This window comes from Panthera leo, chromosome B1, assembly GCF_018350215.1.
Source record: "Panthera leo isolate Ple1 chromosome B1, P.leo_Ple1_pat1.1, whole genome shotgun sequence".
Lineage (NCBI taxonomy): Eukaryota > Metazoa > Chordata > Mammalia > Carnivora > Felidae > Panthera > Panthera leo.
In genome coordinates this window covers 105,507,645-105,530,226 of record NC_056682.1, presented here as the reverse complement: position 1 = coordinate 105,530,226, position 22,582 = coordinate 105,507,645, and the positions used below count along the sequence as shown (strand labels likewise).

The 22,582-nt window shown below is 35.8% G+C and overlaps 1 long non-coding RNA gene across 12 annotated transcripts in view; it reads right to left on the bottom strand.

Moving 5' to 3' along the window:
• LOC122217929 overlaps positions 1-22,582 on the bottom strand; it is a 95,636-nt gene that overhangs the window by 19,860 nt on the left and 53,194 nt on the right. For 8 of the 12 annotated variants that reach the window (XR_006201763.1, XR_006201767.1, XR_006201764.1 and 5 more), the window contains 2 exons: positions 15,336-15,440; positions 14,304-14,376 (listed from right to left, as the gene is read on the bottom strand). This is a non-coding gene — a long non-coding RNA (uncharacterized LOC122217929). Of the gene's footprint in view, positions 1-9,313; positions 9,400-14,303; positions 14,377-15,335; positions 15,441-22,582 lie in introns of those variants that run through there. The other 4 variants (XR_006201771.1, XR_006201768.1, XR_006201769.1 and 1 more) reach the window with 3 other exon arrangements.

The following is a 22,582-nucleotide window of genomic DNA, read 5'->3' as shown; positions in this document are numbered from 1 at the left end:
TGTGAGAATAGTTTAACCCAGAGCCTGGTAGTAATGAGCCATGACCAAGCTGCAGAAATGGCTTTGTGTGAACAGAGGTCCCCTGCCAACAACTTGAGAAAATGCCAGTTCTTCCTGTACTCAGATACTAGTCAGAAAAGGAGGAAGAGGAGCCAGGACTCCAGGAGGCTGGAAAGACAGATGTGATAGGGAGTTAATCTTTAAATTCGTAGAATAAATTACCCAAAAGGCATTCATTTAGACTGAGGAAAAAAAGGTCTAAACTAGAATTTAATGATATATGTAGTCCTTATTATTGCTAATCTCCCATTAGGCAAATAGGGTTTTGTGTGAAAGATGATATCCTTGTTGAAAATAAGGAAAGTTTAGATCTCTGTTGTTTTCATGTCTATTCAAATTCTTATGTCCCTAAATAGCTTTTTCTTAAGTTCTTTTGTTTATGTTCATCTGTAAGAGGAGGCTACTATATAGGAAAAATGAACCTATTATACTTAAATCCCCAGTATACAGTCCAGCCTTCTTTCATGGATAAAAACATAGAGCTTGGGTAATTGACTCCAGATCCAGGAATGATCCCTAATTAGAAAAGCCAGTCATGTCACCTACTTCCCTTGCCAGTAACTGGTTGAGGAACCTAGATGGATCATTGTAGGGTTTTCCCCCAGCAATAGGAAGGTGACTTATGCTAAATTCGAACACAGGGAAAGATTTATTCTATGGATACAAAAGAGGAGATTTGTATGTAAGAAAATAATCAGTTCCTTGATTTACGTAGCCATATAAGCACAGGGAAAGAAATTAATATGGCACAATGTAGACAGGAGACATGGAGGGACCTGAGCCCTTAATGATATTCTTGAGCTGCAGAATCTAACAAACTTGGGGTGCCTGGGAGGCCCAGTCGGTTAAGCGCCAGACTTCAGCTCAGGTCATGATCTCACAGTTAGTGGGTTCAAGCCCCACATCGGGCTCTGTGCTGACAGCTCAGAGCCTGGAGCCTGTTTCAGATTCTGTGTCTCCGTCTCTCTCTGCCCCTCCCCTGCTTGCACTCTATCTCTCTCTCTCTCAGAAATAAACATTAAAAAAAATCAAAAAAAAAAAATAATCTAACAAACTTGAGACTCACACAACTTCTACACTTTTGTAATTTCTTTGTTGTTTGAGCCAGTTTGTGGCTGGAATTTTCTTATTTGGAACCAGAAGCATCCGGATTGTTACACATCAATATGAAAAGTCAATATGAAAAGTCATGCCACAGGCAGTTCCTTTTGAGTTCTCAAATACTTGTATTGCCAGTCAGTACTAAAGCTTTAACAGGAGTTAATGGGCTATTCCTAAAATAGCAACAGAAATAACCACAGTAGCAGTCAGCTTGTCTCTTCAGTCAGAGATGCCATATTCTGTAGTCCTATTATAAAGATCAGTGAATTGTTCTCCTTATTGAATTCATTTTTAAAAAAGACAAATGTATTTCTTAAATTGAGAGATGGAGTATTTTCCAGGAAAGAAGAGTATCCCCTATTGACAGACAATCTCCAAACCCTCCATGCTAGTAGAAAAAAAATTTTTACAAGAAGATGACTATCATGTAATGACATTACTCTTATAATTTTCATTTCCACTACTTGCTAAAAACCACCACAGAAGTGCTACCTCTGCAAAAACACCTGTGTGGAGTTCATTTCTAATATATAAAGTTGGGTAGAAATTACTCTGCAAGGTATTGCACAAAGAATTTTAGAGGGAAAAAAAGTTATATAAATCCAATAGACTTAACTATTTTGAAGAGAAAAAGGAAGAACCTAAAAGGGTTTTGTTTGTTTTTATTAGCTTTACTGTACCAATAGAGGAATTATATACATGTTTGCTGAAATTCTCTTTTATCTTAAAGCAGCCTCTCTTTTTATCATTAGAATAGCGTGTTTAAATACATACCTGACACAAAAGTACGATACTGCTGCTAATGTTTTGTTCACTACATCTTGTAACTAATTGTTGCAACATGTGTGAAATGACGTATCAGGTAGGAAGTTCAAAAAGACAGAGATTCTAAAGGAACCCACTACTGCGTTCTCCAAACTCTAGATGCAGAAGCACTATTAAAGCCAAGGGAGATTTATATTTTAGATAAGTCAGCTGATGATAGACTTTTAGAACAAAATGTTCTTACTTGTAATATTTGCCTTTAGAATATATCTGCATAGGCAAAGCTACTCTTAATTCTAAATTCTAAAATTGTGACCTGAACTTGTAAGAGCCCCCTTTGCTACTTAAATTTCCATTCAGGATTTACTCTAGGAGATCTTTAGAGTTAGTCAATATTTTCTTAAAGTTTTTTAGGTATTGAAAATAGTATTAAAATGATTAACGTCTAATCAGATAAAAACTATATAAAAAAGAAAAGATATGGCCCATGTTTAGCTGAAAAAAGCATAGCACATACACTTGAGAAAAACAAGACCCTTCATACTCCCCGATGAGACATCACTCTTAGAGTGAGTTTTTCATTTATTTTATAAATAATTTTATTTTATAAAATAAATGAGCTTTTCTAAATGGACCTCTGAATAGTTCCTTAGAGCTATAAGATTATATTATCTTAAGAACATATCAATATTGAAAGCATATTAACAAGGAGTAAAGAATGATCAAATCTAAGCAGGATCCTTGAGAGAATTTGAAGCCCCATGGGGTGAAGTATTAGTGCTTCTGTAATGTTCCCATCAATAGAATAGAATCTATACCATAAGTCTTAATCTGTATTTTTAATAAATATCATTAGATATCTCACATTATCTTATTTTTAAAAAAGGAAATTATAATACCATAGCTTATTCTCCTATATTGTATCTCAAATTATATTTTTCATGGCCATCAAATGCTCTGAGATTTTTCCCTTGACTTACTATTTCTAACAATTCAAAAATAAATTCTATTTTAAATTAATTCTATTTTCATTAGCTAAGAATATCAGAATTTTGTTTAATTTGGGCAAGCTGCTTCCTGAGTCTGAACCTCAATTCTTTGGCAATTAAGTGAGAGAGTGAGGATGTTGGATAAAGTTGTTTCCATAGTGTCCAAAGTGCCCATCAAGACTGAAACTTGATGATTCTATAGACCAATTAAGAAATACCTACTACATTATGTTTTCTGGTGGACTGTGGAGCTACAGGCAAAAATGGAAAAGTTCCGTGAAAATTACTACATGTAGCTGTGAGAGAAAACCTCAGAAATTGATTTTACAAATAAAAATCTTAATTTTTTTTAAAGTAGCCATTTTCCAAAGTAACAGAGGTTTGCTTGTATTGCCTGAATAATTTGAAATTATGTAACCTACTAAAATAACTATTTCGAGGACATCATCATTCATTTGAAAATAAAACTCCTAAAAATTTTATTCGGTAAAAGTGATATTCCCAAATACCCAGGATCTTGGGTATATAGGTATATAGATGGATAGATGAATAGATAGACAGATAGACATAGATATAGATATATCTATCTGTCTGTCTAGCTATCTATATATTTTTTTCCCTTTTTGAGAATCCATACTTTAGTAAAAACTAATTATGAATTCTTCTTTGTAATACATGGCTTTTTGCCACATAACAATATAAAGATGCGAAATTCATATACACCAGACATATCCTTAGAGGCACCTGATACATGTTCTCTTTCTGATATGTTCTATAAAAGTAGAAAGATCCACAAAGCATGTGATGATGTTCTCAATATCTTCTTAAAGTTCTGTACAGGCAAATGCTCTGACCTGTAGCAGGTGAGAGGGATGGGATTCTGAGACAGGTTATTTGTGATAGCTGATCTCACCAGAATTAGACTCGAGGCATGGTGTTCAGACACAGACTACTATTGCCAATCCTATCCCACTGAAAAAGAAAGACTCTAGATAATATGATTTTTTCTTTTCCTCAAAGGATTAGAGTCATAGATTTTTGATGGTTTATTTTTGTCACATACTATGTTATATACGTTTTGCTGTACCAGCATTTTAAAATGAGATTATTTGCTTCTAACAGTACAGCTTAGTAAGCCTTTTATACATATTTACTATATATAATAGCACATGTCTAAATTGCATTTAAATTATTCATTATTCTGGAAAATCAAAATCTTTTAACTACTTAACCAGAATTTGTAAGACCTATGAGACGGATTGTTGTTCAAAATGGCTACAAGATCTAAAAGCAAATTTTAAATATTTTTGCTTAAAAAATGTGTTGTTTCCATTGTAATTTTTATTATATAAATTTTGCATTCAAAATTTTGAAATTGGATCATCAGTTTATACTGTACAAGCTAAATCTATGAAGCAAGTACAAGTATTTATAAATAAGTAGAAAACCCCACTCTTTACCCAGACAACAAAATGGAGGATTGCTTATAAACAATCCTTGGCTTAGTAACAATTAGTGATGTCTGCACATCCAGTGCCTGAATCCACACTAAACACTCTATCTTTTAAATCATTTATAAAATTTTAGTGTAATGTATAACCTGCTTAAGTAAAACTGTTTACATTTATAATAACATTGAAAAGAATTCAGAGGGGAGCCTGGGTGCCTCAGTCGGTTAAGCATCCGACTTCAACTCAGGTCACGATCTCGCGGTCTGTGAGTTCGAGCCCCTGTCGGGCTCTGGGCTGATGGCTCAGAGCCTGGAGCCTGCTCGGGATTCTGTGTCTCCCTCTCTCTCTGCCCCTCCCCCATTCATGCTCTGTCTCTCTCTGTCTCAAAAATAAATAAACGTTCAAAAAAAATTTTTTTTTAAAAAGAAAAGAATTCAGATTCTACTCACCAGTGTGTTTTAACCTTAATCAGAAAAAAAATTAACATGGATCCCATTCTTGTTCAACTCTTGGCTTGTTCAAAGCTGGCAGTTAGCATCAATTGAGGTCCTTTCACAAATAATCTTATTTGTGAATAAAGTGAATTTATATCATCAACAGATTAATCATCAGCTACTGAACAGATGGGAACAATTTTTAGTTACTCTCAATTTTATCAGATTTGTAATATTAACTTAACTGTGTTAAAACCTCTGTGTTAAAAACCTCTGTCTTATATTATGTATTCTTCATGTGGATTAATTTATTCCTTTTTTGTGAAAGATACATAGTCTTAGCAATTTCCATTTTGTTTTAACAAGCGTTTCATGTTCCATTAAGTTTTTCATTGACCCAAATGTATACTCATTCCCATAAAACTAAAATCTTTGAGTACTAATCTGAAGTATGATTGGATTAAAAGAAATTTTCTGCAAGAGAGTAGTTTTTTTCTAACTGCTTAGTAGACAATTTGCCTTGTTTAATCATTTAAAATCACTAAATACAATATAGTAAAGATCTTTGTTATCTCTACTTTTCATTTCCATGATAAAAATGCCGCATTGGAAACTTTTGTTTGTAACACTCAGATTACATCTATTAACATAGCATTTTATGCAGAACCTAAATATATAGTAAGGAAAAACAACTATGAGAATTCATCCAATTATAGTTAATCCGCATTATTTGTGCATTCTGTATTTGTGAATTATGAATTCATCTACTTGCTAAAACTTATTTGCAACCCCAAAATCAGTACTCAAAGTGCTTTGGGGTCATTCATGGGCATACACAAAGCAATGAAAAATTTGAGTCACCTGTTTTAGGCATTACTAGCTGAGGTCAAACAAAGCCATGCTCTACCTAGTTGTTTTAGTTCTCATATTGTAAACAAATGTTTTCTGGTGGTCTTTTGAGCCATGTTATTTCACTATCTAAAGTGGTCCCCAAGTGTAGTGCTGAAGTATTTCCAAACTCAAGAAGGCTGTGATGTGCCTTATGGACAAAAAGCGTTGGATAAGTTTCATTCAAGGCATGCATTGTAGTGTTATTGCCTGCAAGTTTACTGTTAAAGAATTAATGATATATATTAAGTGTCTTTAAATAGAAATACACACAAACCAAGGTTATGTATTGATCAGGTGATAAAAATTTTGTGATCAGAGGCTCTCAGGAAACTAATTCTGTATTTCTGGTAGGAGTAATGATTCAATATGCATTAATTCAGTATTCACAGTGATTTTATAAACCTTAACTTCTGCAAGTAATGAGAATATATCATATCCATTTTCAGGTAACTAGCATTATCCCCAAGTATACTATAACCTTTTTAATTTCAAGGACTATAGTGATATCAATGCACACTGAATGGAACAAATGCTAATTCAAATAAGCAGACCTGGGGCGCCTGGATGGTTCAGCGGGCTAAGTGTCTGACTTCAGCTCACGTCATGATCTCATGGTTTGTGGGTTCAAGCCCCATGTCAGGCTCTGTGCTGACAGCTCAGAACCTGGAGCCTGCTTCAGATACTGCCTCCCTCTCTCTCTGCAACTCCCCCACTCACGTGCACACCTCTCTCTCAAAAATAAACATTAAAAAAGTTCAAATAGGCAAACTACTCATGAGAAAGGTACATGTATCATGGGCAACTCTGCATTTTTCTTGGATTATCATTTATTTGACAGGGACTGTGTGCATTTACAGAAACTATTACAGAGCCACAATTTTTTTCTTTGAAATGTTCTATAATAAATATTTTATAAAGTCATTGTGAGTCAATTTGCAACGAATTTGACTCTTTAATCAACATTATTTCCTCATCTATATACTTTCACAGATTGACATTTCTAGAAACCCTGATATAAACTCTGAAAGCTGCACCAGGATAGAAAATGCCTTGAAGCACAGATAGGAAAGATGCTAAGGGAATTACGATCTCCAGCATTTACACAAGTCCTGTTCTTAACAACCACTTAGGTCAGAGAAGAAAATAAAATCTGTTATGACCTTATCATATGAAGGAGTGAGCCCCACTTCCTTCCACTTTCAATGAAACTTCAATTTTTCTTTGATTCAGGCCACACTGTCCTTTCAAAAGCATGTGAACATTTTTGTCTTTTTTTTTAACTGCTGAAGCAAAAGCTACATTTCAGATTCTCAGGCTTTTGCAGATATGAGATTATTTTAGCACAATAAAATTTTTGAAACGTTTTTAGCATGTTAGTAAATTAACAGAATTTTTTTGCAGTCCAAGAAAAAAAATAACTGTTTTAGATACATCTGAAACAATAGCAAAAGCTATACGTTTTTAGAAATTTCTTAAAGCAATACAAATCCCCCCTGCTGTCCAAAGCTGAAGGCAGAGTTTCCTAACAACCTTGAAATATTCTACCATAAATATTTATTGATACTTTAAGAGTACTCCTTTTGTACTAGTGGTAGATTTTAAACAAGTCTGCAAATGCACTTTTACTTGAACTCAGCTGGGAGTCTTAAGAGATATAATCAATGGAACTGTACTATAATTGAATTGCAAAGAATGAAAGAAATAAACTGCATAACAAAATTTGATCAGAAAGAGCTCTTTCTAAGGGAAAACTTTTTAGAGTATGTTGGAAAATAAAGCTTCTGGAAGGCCTTGATTATTTTTTAATCACATTAGCAATCTGGAAGCCCTATGACTCAATGCAGAGAATGCCTTGGGCTTCCCCAGGAAAAGATTATATTGATTTCTGCATCAGGTCCTGAACAGATGGATGAGGGTCATAGTCCATTATGCTAGAAATCAATGCCATTTGACTCTATCACTTTCCAAACAATGAATACTCTGTTGTAACTGATGCGTCTTTTTATTTTAGCGTCTTTTATAAATTCTAAGCACAATGCCAACCTATTAAATCTTTATATTCTACTCCCAAAGTAAAGTAATTGAAAGAGGTAATTACAATTTTTAAAAAGGGGGGTGGGTCAGGCTGCCAGTATAAATACAGATATTATAAAAATTCTTTATCCCTACCAGAAATTCCAACTCAAAATTGCTATCATGAAAGCTCATAAGAAAATGTCTGGACAGTGACACCCGGAAATGTTCCAGACAAAATCTTATCTAATGTGCAATCAATCTGGTGCTTGCCCGAAAGCAAACTTCAGACAGAACCGGAATATAATCCAGCTGCTTTCTCAAGTGGCACCCAAAGGATCTTCTACATCCTCCACTGTTCCATCTATGCCAGAGGAATCTTTTATTCAGGCATGATTTCTGTTAACACAAGTCATAAATCTTTTATTTATGGTATTTAAACACACTTACCCATATAAGATTGGTAGGTTTTCCCTTCTATTCTTGCAGAACTTAATAATTGCCTTCCTTGTTAACAAACATGCTTAAGAAAGAAGTATTCTTTTAACAAAGAGAGTTCCTCCAGGCATTCTTATTTTTTGAAAACTTCAATTTTGTTTTGCGTGCCTCTTTTGAGATGATGAAATTCATGATTGAGAGCTGGTTGGGACTTTCTATTTTCTTTCTCTTGCTCCCTTGCCTTTGAAATAAAGGAAGAATGGGATTGCCTGGGTCTTAGGATCTATTTCCTCTCCTTTTCAGACCTCTTAAATTCCTGAAAATGCATCACCTGCTGAAAACCAAACTAGGAAAGAAAATACTTTGAATGACATATAAATAGAAAGAGACTGGAGGAATTATTGGTACTCATATTTCATATATTTTACTTCACATAATTATGAGTTTTGACATTTCATATATTTTACTTCACATAATTATGAATTTTGACATCTCTGTACCTAGGAAGCTTAGGTCTTAAAGTCTGTTCAAATAACCATAAAACTCAAAATCAAAACAAATAAATACATTTTATGAGCTTCTGCCAATCACTGATTTGCAAACTGGAATGTACACAAATTATTTAAACTGTGCTTACTGTGCAAAATACACTTTGGCTTATGATAAAACTGGTAGCTAACACGTATAGGGCACTTATGGAACAAGCATTTTCTAAGCACTTTACATAAATAACGTCAAGGTAATTATTCAGGCGAATACCAAAACTACCCCTCATCTACACATTACATTTGGGATATAGAGGGGTCAAGTCATTTGTTCAGTTTTCCTGCAACTGGTATGCGGTTAGAAATGGAACCCATTTTTGGACGTGGGTGCTTTTTGAAAAGTGAATCATTAAACAGGTTTAAATCCCACCCTCTAGGTTTAAAATTTCAACCTCAAAAGTGATTCAAAGTTTTATGAATTAATTCATAAAACTAGAGATCATCTTTCATAATTCCCATCAGATGCTGAAATCCCTTGAATACTTTCTTTGAATCCTTTGAATTTTTATATATTCCAATGCTATTTATTTTGGTGAGGTTCATCTTTATAAACTCCTATTCAGCATATCTTGTCTCGGTTTTCCAGGCTGTTACAGAAGAATCCCATTTCTCACCTGAGATTCAGTTGATCTTCAGTTTTCTCACCTCAGATGTGTTCCATACACAAAGCATTTCCAGCCTCTCCTCTGCAGCTCTTGAAATCACTAGACAACTGGGATGATAGATGGCACTTATGTTCCCAAAAAGAAAATGTCAAGCTACTCCTTCATTGTCAAAACTGTCAGAAGTTGTTGAAGTTGAATCTAGAAGCTCGGCTTACAGTGTATGAGCTCGTTAAAATATCCCCTTCACTCTCCTGGTCTCAGAACTGTACTCTGGGCTTGCCTCACTGTGCTCTTCCCCACCAGTGTCCTCAGCAGTAATGGGACAGCAACACAGAGGTTGAACAGGGGTGTTAAGAGTACAAAGGGGCTGGGGGAAGGCTGTACCGTTTATCTAAAAGGAAGGAGAAAGCTGAAACAGCAAAACATAATCCTATCAAAAGGAAGATAGTGCCTATGGGAACTTCCCTTGATAGACCATTTGGAGAAAACTTCATACTTGCATTAGCCAATCTCCCTTTATAAGCACAGTGCCATTGTTAGACAGTTACATTTTCTACCCCGGTGTTTGTACTGATGTATATTTGTATACTCTTTCTGTTACTCTTTATTATTATATAGCTATAAAATAGGCCCTATTTGTGAACAGTGACAATGATAGAAATACAGTGACTCAGAAAGTCTTGAATATATTGCCCAACAGAGACAAATTATTACTTAGGTAGCAATAGTAACAGCAGTATTAGTGTGGGTAGATGTTTTAAAACTTGGTCTATGAACCAAAACTTTCCCTAAAACAGATTTTCATTGAATTTTTGTCAGTATTTTTCATTTAATTTAGGAAAATATGTAATCAGATATGTCAGGGAAAGATTATTATGTTCAATCCCATTTGAGATGCTGGCCTCAGCATGCTGATGCACACTAACACAAGTCTTCAGAGTGTTATTAAAAGAAATAGATTGAACTCCTGACATGAAATGGGTAAGCTGCGATATTTCTATTAGTTTAAAAATAGGACATTAGAGTGTGTGTGTCTCCAGAATTTCTTATCACTCTGATTGATTTTTTTTCCCAATCTGTTCATCCTCTCCTAACACCTTTTCCATTCAGCATTTCTTCCCCCAAAGTCCAAATATTTTTTTAATTATGTGATTGTAAATAATCTTCTAACTTAAAAACTGGTCTATTAGTTGTGAAATTAATTGTAGAGGATACAGTTATTAACCATCATATAATTTCTTTCTACAAAAATCCTGGATGATTAAGAGGAAAAAATAAATGGGTTATGGATTGGGCTGTAGTGTTTATAATTTTAATAGTGTATAAGAACTTACATGACTGGTCTCTCTATTTAGTGTCTACATTTATAATACAATGTCAATACTTAAGAAGGAACTGATCTTTATGAAAATATCACTCTGTCTTGTATATTTTGGTGTATGGTCAGTTCCTACTCTACCTCATCATTACCCTCAAATGCCCCCTTCAAAACCGAGCTTCACTCCACCTCTAGTTTCCTAAAGGACTCATCACCCAACACAAAGACAACCACTTTATTCTCAGATCTTTGTAATAAATTGCCACAAGTTCTAGATTTGTTGCTTTATGGCATTTTGCACCTTATTTCAGGAATGCATGTTAATATAGTCACAAAAAACAAAAAACGTAATTTAAAATTCTGTTGTGTCTGCCCCATCATAACATGCTGTGCTTCTGGAAGTTGGAGCTCAATAAATGCCTTTTAAATAACCGAAATATATTTTTCTGCCAGTAGCATGCTGGTTAGGAGTTTTCTGAATCAATTCACATCTCCCAAGAAATGAGAAACTCATCAATGCACGAGACTTAGCCAAATGATAAATATAACATTTCTGCAGAGAAAAACAACATGGTGATTAACAATCTGAAAATCTGCCCCAAAGCTGAAGAGCCCTTTCTTATTATTAAGATCTATATAATCACAACAAAAATTAGTTTGGACCTAATCCCAGAATTCCCCTTAGCAGTGCGTGTACGTGCCTTATGGGTGCCGTGTGGTATGGGAAAACACCGAATCCATTGCTTCACTTGTGACTGATTTGGACACAGTCACGGAGCTGTAGGCTAAGGTTGCTTCTGCATTCTTTCTGAACAAAAACGATCCCTTTGGCCAAAAAAAGCAGACATTACATTTATTTTTCCACATTATTTTTAACTATTAGTAGTGCTACGAGATACAATAGCAAATGTGGAAGGAATGTTGTTAAAATGAACCCAAATGGAGTTAAAATTCAACTTATTCTCATTGTAATTTTATGGTTAGTGATTTTTTCTTCTCTTCAATGATTTCCTCAAAATCAAAAACACGTTAATTATATTTTGGTCCTTAGTTTTCTTATAATAATTGTGATAATAGGCATATTTTTCCAGATCAGGAGGAGATATAATTTGCACACCAAATGTGAGAAAGAAGTTGAAAAAATTTAAATAATTCAGACAATAATTTAAAATATATACTTGGACTTCAGATTCTAGTTTGGCTATATAAATCATGGCATGCCATTAGTCCCATTGTAAGAAGTAGAAAAAGATATATTAAATCAAAGAAAAAAATTTACAGCATTTAAGAGCTTTGTATGGAAAACAATCTAAACTAATTGGTGCTTTGAAAATTAGCAAAAATTGGCAGCTCCTTAGCTCTGAGAGTTATTTCTAAGTAGAAGTGGGAAATTGTGCCTGCCACCAGTAAAGGAATTCTTGAGAGGTTAAGAAGAACCAATCGGGGACTTTACTGGCCGCCTAGTCTGATGTGGTAGACGGGGACCTGGAGGACATCCAAACTCAGAGCTTATTCCCCCTGATCACCAATTATTTGCCATGGGCTTTAGCTGAGTGTGTGCCAGTGTGAGAAGGAAAAGCAGACACATCTTACTGTCTCACTTCTTAGATTCCAAAGCTCTGCACGTTGCAATACATACAGGACAAAATTGCCATCCTGTATTTGGAAATCATTATTCCTTATTTATGCCATTTTTTTTCTTAATTCCATTCTAATCATTTTCTTTAAGATGTTAGTTTTTCTTAACACTAGTAAGTCTTACATTAATTTTAAAGTATTAATACTGTTGGAGCCAAGGGCAGGCTGCCCTAGGTGGGACACTTTGGCATAAAGATTATTTTGAGTTAAAGGCCATCAAAACCCAGCAGATTTAGGAAAAGTTCTTTTACCCCCCCCCCCCCCCCCCACACACACACACACACAAACAGTGCCTGAAAAGAATTTAGAGGATCTATTCCAGGAAGAGAACTATCACTAGCATTATACTAGGAAATGTATACTAACTAGGTATGGGAATATGGTAGATAGGGAAGAACCTAGCAAGGCCTAAGTTTGATCAAAGTCTTCCTTGTCCTGTGGTTTCTGAGTGCCCCAGTAAACATTTGTTTACCAAACATTTAGTCTTTTTTCAACTTTCTGTAAATTAGATTCCTTCTTTTGAAGTCCAGATCCCTATCCCTTCTCCTTAGTTTAGAATAACATGTATACCTCATCTTGCCTGTCTTTGAAATTCTTTGAAATTTCCTATTGGTGTGGATTCTCCCTATGTAGGAAATTAAATTTGATTTTTTTCCTGTTAATTTCGCTCATGTCAATTTGATTCTTAGTCCAGCGAGAAGCACCTTGAAGGTGACAGGACATTCTTGTTCCCTGACAATACAAATTGGTACCTAAAACTTTTTAAAATTATGAAAAGCATTTCATCTAAAGCTTAAAATGTATAATTTTTCACTCTTACATGAATTTTCCCATTTTTGCCTTCCTCTTTTAAGAATTGAATATATGGTACTCATTTAAAATATACAACTGTCAGACCTTGAAAAGGGACACAGTTAGTTTTAAAACTAATGGAAGAAAGGACTAGGACAGAGATTAGAAGAATAATAAAATAATTATTTCAAAGGCTTAAATGCACAATACAAAAATCATATACTCAAGATAATTTGCTTCTAGCACGTTAAAACCCATGGACATCAAGTTTATGGCAGTAAAATATTACTAAAGAAATTTAGAAAATTATGAAAAAAATATTAAAAAATAATCTAGAGGACAATATTTTACATACTTTAATGTAACACATTTATATCAATATTGAGCCTTTCAAGTAAAAGGATGGTATATAAAAGAAAGGTCTTTAAATTGAGATCTCCGTATACCCATAATATATCCCAGAACAAATGATAAAAAGGAACCCAGAATGACACATTGCAAATAGCTATGACATTTCTAATAACTTTAGAGAGATAACTGATCTGTCAGTGATGATCAGAAGATAGAAATTTTCTATCAGGAGGTAGAAATTGTTCTAGCTTCTTTTTCACCGGGCATTTTTAAAATTTTGTCACCTTAGAACTGTTTTTCTCTTAGTTAGAATACAATAGTATGTGTTTGTACTCACCCACTATAGATTTTACTTTTTTAATCAGTTAACTTCCAAAATAAATGATGTTCCAATCTTTGATGGTCTATAACAGTCCTATTTCTTTTTTTTTTTTTAATGTTTATTTATTTATTTTGAGAGAGAGAGAGAGCCAGGGGAGGGGCAGATAGAGAGGAGAGCGAGAAAATCCCAAGCAAGCTCCGCATGGTCAACATGGCGCCCAACTTGGGGCTCAATCCCACAAACCATGAGATCATGACCTGAGCCAAAATAAAGAATCATAGATAAGTAAATGACTGAGCCACGCAGGCGCCCCTAACAGTCCTATTTCTGAGGGAACTTCCCTGATCTCAGATTTTATTGTGTTTTTGTTGTTTTAGTTTGGGTTTTGAGTTTTGGGAATTTTGTTTCATTTTTGCTGTAGGTTGTATTAAAAGCATTATAATACTAATAAGAGAAAAAAAAACACTTTCTGTCTTCCAACTCAATTTTGAGGCTATTGGTATCTGTTGTTTGCCTGGATGCCAGCTAGAAGACACCGATCTGAACCCCTGCCATGGGGAAACCTCAACAGCAAAGTTAAGTGAGCTCACCTTGTGAGAATGGCTCCTGTAGAACTACAGCTTGCAGCAAACTTCATCCGGATACAATAGCACCTGGGAGCACCTGGGCAATGAGAGGTAACTGAAAGTTGTTATTACAACTACCATTGAGGAAGAAGAAATTTTCCTCTGTCTAAGATTTTTATAGTTGGACTAAGAATCAAATTGACATTAGACAGATTAATAAGAGAAAATCAGATTTAATTTCTGACATATGGGAAGTCTACACAGACATGAAATCCCAAAGACAGTCATGTAAAATGAAGTATATATGTCATTCTAAATAAGGAGAAGTGAGTACAGGTCTGGGACTTCAAAGGGAAGGGATGAAATTCACAGGAAGATAAAAAAAAGTCAGTGTTTAGTAAATGTTTGCTGGGACACTCAGAATCAATGGGACTTAGAGAGGAATTTTAACAGACTTTGAAACTTCCTCCTTGTCTATAATGTAGTTATCTGGTCCTCTATCTAAATTCTTTTTAGGCAATAGGTTGGTTGGGGGAGGGGGGAAGGTCAAAGATAGGGAAGGTCATCATAATCTCCATGCTGAAGTAACCCATCTTGGGGTGGCCTGTCTTTGGCCTCTGTACAACACAGCATGTTTATTGCTTGGTATAAAATGATATATAAATAAATACATATTTACCAATTTCTAAGTACATTATCTTTGGATATGACATGACCATTGTACTTACAGGTAGAGGACTAGGTTTTTTTACCTAGATTTTTAGAAAACCAAAACACAGTTAATCTTAAGTGTAAATACAGTTTAATAAAGATGTTTCTTTTCCTTTAGCAAAGTTTTGCTCTGATAAGTAAAAATAAATGCTCCTTACATAATTGTAAGATTATTTTCACAAATAAATAGATGATGTTGATTATTATGCAGGTGCTTCTCATTTGTCAGCTCATAAAAAATCTAAAATATTGGCTTGGGCAATCAAGGCCAGGTACAATTAGAACCCTGGTATTAGCCTGCGTTTTTTTTTTCTGCAGCACCTATCACATTTCATAATACTCTACCTACTTATGTTGTTAATTGCCTCTTCTCAAAAGGTAATCCTAAAGGTCAAGTTTTCACATCTGTATTCTTCATTGTGGCATTCATAGCTCCTTAAGCAGTGCCTGCTTGAGGGAGGAGAAGGAAAAGACTGAAGATGGCAGTGTAGGAGGATGCTGGGCTCATCTTGTCCTGCTGATTGCTTAGATTCCACCGACATCTGCCTAAATAACCCAGAAAAACGCCAGAAGACTAGCAGAGTGGACTCTCTGGAGCCAAGCAGTAGACAAGAGGCCGACGGAAGAGGGTAGGAAGGGCGGAGAGGCGGTTCATGCTACACAGACTGGCCGGAGGGAGCCAGGGCAGTGGAGGGACAGTCCACCTGACAAGGCAGAGCTCTCAAAGTCTGGCTTGCAAAAGCGGAGGGGCCGGACTCCATGAGTTCTGACAGCCAGCAGGACTTAACATCTGGAATGTTAAAAGTCAACAGCTCTGCTCTCAGAGCAGGGAGGGTGAGAGGACACTGGGAGGGACAGTTGTTGAGTCCCTCAAGACAGAGCTCAGCTCAGCAAGGGAACAAATGTGGGCAAGTGCCATTTCCCTCTTCCATCCCCCAGCCAAAATTCCAAAGGGAACCAGTTCCAGTCACCGAACTTCCTTGCACCACGCAAATGTGCAATGCTGTGCTTCTGTGGATCCATCACTCCCATGGGCCTGCCTCCCTCCCAGTGCTGCAGGGTCCCTCCAGCAGGGGACCACCCATGGCAAAGCAAGCTAAGCCTGCACCTCCTGCCCCTGTGCACCTTGCAGATACACCCCAGCTAATACACCAGATCCCATCGAAGCAGCACCACAAGCCTGGCAGTGTGCAAGCAGCCCAGACAGGGGCCACACCACTCCAGAGTGAGTCCTGCCCATGGGAGAGGGGAAGATAAGGTACACACCAGTCTGACTGTGGCCCCAGCAGTGGGCTGGGGTCAGAGAGCAAGTCTGACTGCGGCCCCGCCCACCAACACAAGTTACTCTGGACAGCACAGGGGAAGTGCCCTTCAGTTTAGAGCTATTGCAGGGACTACCCAAAAGAATGAAACGGAAGAATTCTCCTCAAAAGAAACTCCAGGAAGTAGTGACAGCTAATGAATTGATCAAAAATGATTTAGGCAATATAATGGAAGAAGAATTTAGAATAATACTCATAAAATTAATCACTGGGCTTGAAAAAAGCATAGAGGATGGCAAAGAATCTATTGCTACAGAGATCAAGGGACTAAGAAATAGTCACGAGGAGCTAAAAAGTGCTATAAATGATGTGCAAAATAAAATGGAGTCTGCCATAGCATGGAATGAAGAGGCAGAGGAGAGAATAGGTGAATTAGAAGATAAAATTATAGAAAAAGAGGAAGCTGAGAAAAAGAGATAAAAAAGTCCAGGAGTATGAGGGGAGAATTAGGGAACTAAGTGATGCAATCAAACGGAACAATATCCATATCATAGGAATTCCAGAAGAAGAGAGAAAGGGCCAAAGGTGTACTTGAACAAATCATAGCTAAGAACTTCCCTGCTCTTGGGAAGGAAAAAGGCATTGAAATCCAAGAGGCACAGAGAACTCCCTTCTGACGTAATTTGAATTGATCTTCTGTACAACATATCATAGTGAAACTGGAAAAATACAATGATAAAGAGAAAATTCTGAAAGCAGCTAGTGATAAATATGCTCTGACTTACAAAGGGAGACACATAAGAATAGTAGCAGACCCATCTACTGAAACTTGGCAGGCCAGAAAGGAATGGCAGGAAATCTTCAATGTGATGAACAGAAAAAATATGCAGCCGAGAATCCTTTATCCAGCAAGTCTGTCATTCAGAATAGAAGGAGAGATAAACGTCTTCCCAAACAAACAAAAACTGAAGGAATTCATCACCACTAAACCAGGCCTACAAGAGATCCTAAGGGGGATTCTGTGAGTGAAATGTTGCAAGGACCACAAAGTACCAGAGACATCACTACAAGCATGAAACCTACAGATATCACAATGACTCTAAACCCATATCTTTCTATAATAACACTGAATGTAAATGGACTAAATGCTCCAACCAAAAGACAGAGGGTATCAGAATGGATAAAAAAAACAAGATCCATCTATTTGCTGTCTACAAGAAACTCATTTTAGACCTGAGGACACCTTCAGATTGAAAGTGAGGAGATGGAGAACTATACATTATGCTACTGGAAGTCAAAAGAAAGCTGGAGTAGCCACACTTATATCGGACAAACTAGACTTTAAATTAAAGGCTGTAACAAGAGATGAAGAAGGGCATTATATAATAATTACAGGTCTATCCATCAAGAAGAACTAACAATTATAAATGTCTATGTGCCGAATATAGAAACCCCAAATAAAAAACAATTAATCACAAACATAAGTAACCTTATTGATAAGAATGTGGTAACTGCAGGGGACTTTAATGGCCCCACTTACAGCAATGGAAAGATCATCTAGACACAGGATCAATAAAGAAACAAGGGCCCTGAATGATACATTAGATCAGATGGACTTGACAGATATATTTAGAACTCTGCATCCCAAAGCAACAGAATATACTTTCTTCTCAAGTGCACATGGAACATTCTCCAAGACAGATCACATATTGGGTCACAAAAAAGCCCTTAATAAGTATAAAAGAATTGAAATCATACCATGCACATTTTCAGACCACAATGCTATGAAACTTGAAATCAACCACAGGAAAAAGTCTGGAAAACCTCCAAATGCATGGAGGTTAAAGAATACCCTACTAAAGAATGAATGGGTCAAACAGGCAATTATAGAAGAAATTTAAAAATATATGGAAACAAATGAAAATGAAAACATAACCATCCAAATGCTTTGGGATGCAGCGAAGGCAGTCCTGAGTGGAAAATACATTGCAATCCAGGCCTATCTCAAGAAACAAGAAAAATCCCAAATACAAAATCTAACAGCACACCTAAAGGAAATAGAAGCAGAACTGCAAAGACACCCCAAACCCAGCAGAAGAAGAGAAATAATAAAGATCAGAGCAGAAATAAACAATATAGAATCTAAAAAAAAAAAAACAACCTGTAGACCAGATCAATGAAACGAGAGTTGTTTTTTTGAAAAAATAAACAAAATTGATAAAACCTCTACCCAGGCTTCTCAAAAAGAAAAGGGAGATGACCCAAATAGATAAAATCATGAATGAAAATGGAATTATGATAACCAATGCCTCAGAAATACAAGCTATTATCAGGGAATACTATGAAAAATTATATGCCAACAAACTGGACAACCTGGAAGAAATGGACAAATTCCTAAGCACCCACACACTTCTAAAACTCAAACAGGAAGAAATAGAAAACTTGAACAGACCCATAACCAGTGAAGAAATTGAATCAGTTATCAAAAATCTCCCAAAAATAAGAGTCCAGGACCAGATGGCTTCCCAGGGGAATTCTACCAGACATTTAAAGCAGAGATAATACCTATCCTTCTCAAGCTGTTCCAAAAAATAGAAAGAGAAGGAAAACTTCCAGACTCATTCTATGAAGCCAGCATTACTTTGATTCCTAAACCAGACAGAGACCCAGTAAAAAAAGAGAACTACAGGCCAATATCCCTGATGAATATGGATGCAAACATTCTCAACAAGATACTAGCAAATCGAATTCAACAGCATATAAAAAGAATTATACACCATGATCAAGTGGGATTCATTCCTGGGATGCAGGGCTGGTTCAACATTCGCAAATCAATCAACGTGATACATCACATTAATAAAAGAAAGATAAGAACCATATGATCCTGTCAATCGATGCAGAAAAGGCCTTTGACAAAATTCAGCATCCTTTCTTAATAAAAAAACCCTCGAGAAAGTCGGGATAGAAGGAACATACTTAAACATCATAAAAGCTATTTATGAAAAGCCCACAGCTAATATCATCCTGAATGGGGAAAAACAGAGCTTTCCCCCTGAGATCAGGAACACGACAGGGATGCCCACACTCACCGCTGTTGTTTAACATAGTGTTGGAAGTTCTAGCATCAGCAATCAGACAACAAAAGGAAATCAAAGGCATCAAAATTGGCAAAGATGAAGTCAAGCTTTCACTTTCAGTAGATGACATGATATTATACATGGAAAATCCGATAGACTCCACCAAAATTCTGCTCGACCTGATACATGCATTCAGCAGTTGCAGGATACAAAATTAATGTACAGAAATCAGTTGCATTCTTATACACTAATAATGAAGCAACATAAAGACAAAGAAAGAAACTGACGCCATTCACAATTGTACCAAGAATCATAAAATACCTAGGAATAAATCTAACCAAAGATGTAAAAGATCTGTATGCTGAAAACTATAGAAAGCTTATGCAGGTAACTGAAGAAGATACAAAGAAATGGAAAAACATTCCGTGCTCATGGATTGGAAGAATAAATATTGTTAAAATGTCAATACTACCCAAAGCTATCTACACATTCAATGCAATCCCAATCAAAATTGCACCATCATTCTTCTCAAAGCAAGAACAAGAAATCCTAAAATTTGTATGGAACCACAGAAGACCATGAATAGAGAAAGTAATATTGAAGAAGAAGACCAAAGCAGGAGGCATCACAATCCCAGGCTTTAGCCTCTACTACAAAGCTGTAATCATCAAGACAGCATGGTATTGGCACAAAAACAGACACATAGACCAATGGAATAGAATAGAAACCCCAGAATCCGACCCACAAAAGTATGGCCAACTAATCTTTGACCAAGCAGGAAAGAATATCCAATGGAAAAAAGACAGTCTCTTTAACAAATGGTGCTGGGAGAACAGAACAGCAACAGGCAGAAGGATGAAACTAGACCACTTTCTTACACCATTCACAAAAACAAACTCAAAATGGTTAAAGGACCTGAATGTGAGACAGGAAACCATCAAAACCCTAGAGGAGAAAGCAGGGAAAAACTTCTCTGACCTCAGCCACAGCAATTTCTTACTTGACACATCCCCAAAGGCAAGGGAATTAAAAGCAAAAATGAACTATTGGGATCTCATGAAGACAAAAAGCTTCTGCACAGCAAAGGAAACAATCAACAAAACTAAGAGGCAACCCATGGAATGGGAAAAGATATTTGCAAATGACATATCGGATAAAGGGCTAGTATCCAAAATCTATAAAGAACTCACCAAACTCCACACCTGAAAAACAAATAATCCAGTGAAGAAATGGGCAGAAAACATGAATAGATGTTGTTTTAAAGAAGACATCCAGATGGCCAACAGGCACATGAAAAGATGTTGAACATCACTCCTCATCAGGGAAATACAAATCGAAACCACACTGAGATACTACCTCACGCTGGTCAGAGTGGCTAAAAAGAACAAATCAGGAGACTATAGATGCTGCAGAGGATGTGGAGAAATGGGAACCCTCTTGCACTGTTGGTGGGAATGCAAACTGGTGCAGCCTCTCTGGAAACAGTGTGGAGGTTCTGCAAAAAATTAAAAATAGATCTACCCTATGACCCAGCAATAGCACTGCTAGGAATTTATCCACAGGATACAGGAGTGCTGATGCATGGGCACTTTTACCCCAAAGTTTATAGCAGCACTTTCAACAATAGCCAAATTATTCAAAGAGCCTAAATGTCCATCAACTGATGAATGGATAAAGAAATTGTGGTTTATATATACAATGGAATACTATTTGGCAATGAGAAAGAATGAAATATGGCCTTTTGTAGCAACGTGGATGGAACTGGAGAGTGTTATGCTAAGTGAAATAAGTCATACAGAGAAAGACAGATACCATATTTTTTCACTCTTACGTGGATCCTGAGAAACTTAACAGAAGACCATGAGGGAGGGAAAAGGAAAACAAAAAGTTAGAGAGGGAGGGATCCAAACCATAAGAGACTCTAAAAACTGAGAATAAACTGAGGGTTGATGGGGGGTGGCAAGGAAGGGAAAGTGGGCATTGAGGAGGGCACCTATTGGGATGAGCACTGGGTAATGTATGTAAACCAATTTGACAATAAATTTCATATTTAAAAAAAAGAGTGCCTGCTTCATAAATATTTGTTGAAGGAATATTTAAAAGAATGTCTGAGGTGATATGAAGACTTTTTATAAATATATCTAGATCATAACTAGGAGAAGTTCTTATGTGATCCGAAAAATCTTTCTAGTTACCTTCTGACTCCATGTTTTTTACACAGTGAAATTAAGAATTCCAAATTGCTCCTTCTGGCATTTATCCTTATTTTGTCATAGACTAGCATTTGTGTTGTGCTCTCTAGAAATTTTAAACAGCACATAACAAACAAAAATCATGGAAACAGTATGTATGAGATATCTGTTGCATAACAACCAATATTCCTCCTCATTACAGATCTTTCATACATGCTGGGAAGCCAAATGTCAGTATCTGACAAATTGTTGAATGTAGCAATATGCATCTTTCCTAAGGTTTGGAAGCCAGCCTCCATACCCATGATGAAGCTTTAATTGTGGAGGTATTAGTATTCATAGGTACGTCAAGAAAAGACCACTTTGTCATTGTGCATATCTATTAAATTTTATGTTGCTTCAATTCATCAAAACATATTTTTAAATACCTTTTGAATTAAATAGACTTTGATCTGATATCGAAATCTCAAAATTTTGATCGTCTAGTTTTATAAGTTTAAAAATATGGAATACAAGTCAGGTACCATCCATTTACTTATTTCTTTAGATCTAAGCATGGCAGATAAATGAAATATATAACAAAATTGTTTTGAAGACCATTGGGATGTTCAGTAACTTTTTTCTAAAAATTCTATGTATGTAATTATAGTATATAATTTACATATAGTATATATGTAATTTAGTTCTAAAAAACCTATACATAGTTATATTCAAGGCAATTAATTTTATTTAAAAATATAGCCATGGTCAACTAAGAATTGTGAAGTTTTATATAGCATGTTTCTTATCTTGTAAAAACTTAAATTAATGAACAAGATGTCTAGTTAATACCAATATCTTGCATGTCAAAATTTATCAACAAGAAAATGTTTTAGATGCATATCTAATATTTCAGGAGGCTTTATAGTCAAGGATTTTTTTTTTACTGTATACACAAACAAATACCATTTATTGCCCTATAATACGCTAACATTTACCTTCTTGTAAAATAAATCATGCACAACACATTTTTAAATATGATCCCTAATAACAAAGTTTGACAAGGTGCTTGTTTTTAATCT